General features: G+C 48.9%; 1 protein-coding gene across 1 annotated transcript in view; it reads right to left on the bottom strand.

Moving 5' to 3' along the window:
• The window catches only part of PDE9A (phosphodiesterase 9A), a 49,134-nt gene that overhangs the window by 48,201 nt on the left and 710 nt on the right, over positions 1–223 (bottom strand). The window lies entirely within an intron of this gene.

The following is a 223-nucleotide window of genomic DNA, read 5'->3' on the forward strand; positions in this document are numbered from 1 at the left end:
AAAGACTTGCGAAACTGCAGCGGCATTGTTTCTGTTTAAAAGCGGTGAGCTGTCAGCTCCGCAGCGTGCGAGCTCTCCCTTTTAGCCAGAACACATTTCTCCCGCAGTTTTCCCGGTGCTGCGAACCGTGGTTAAGCAAACAAGGCAGGCTAATGGAAGTGAAAGTTTTTTTAATTAGCGTTTATCGCTGTTTACGAACAACTTGGCAAAGGATTGGGGGGGG

Source organism: Apaloderma vittatum, unplaced genomic scaffold (assembly GCF_000703405.1).
Source record: "Apaloderma vittatum isolate BGI_N311 unplaced genomic scaffold, ASM70340v1 scaffold9382, whole genome shotgun sequence".
In the NCBI taxonomy this organism is placed as follows: domain Eukaryota; kingdom Metazoa; phylum Chordata; class Aves; order Trogoniformes; family Trogonidae; genus Apaloderma; species Apaloderma vittatum.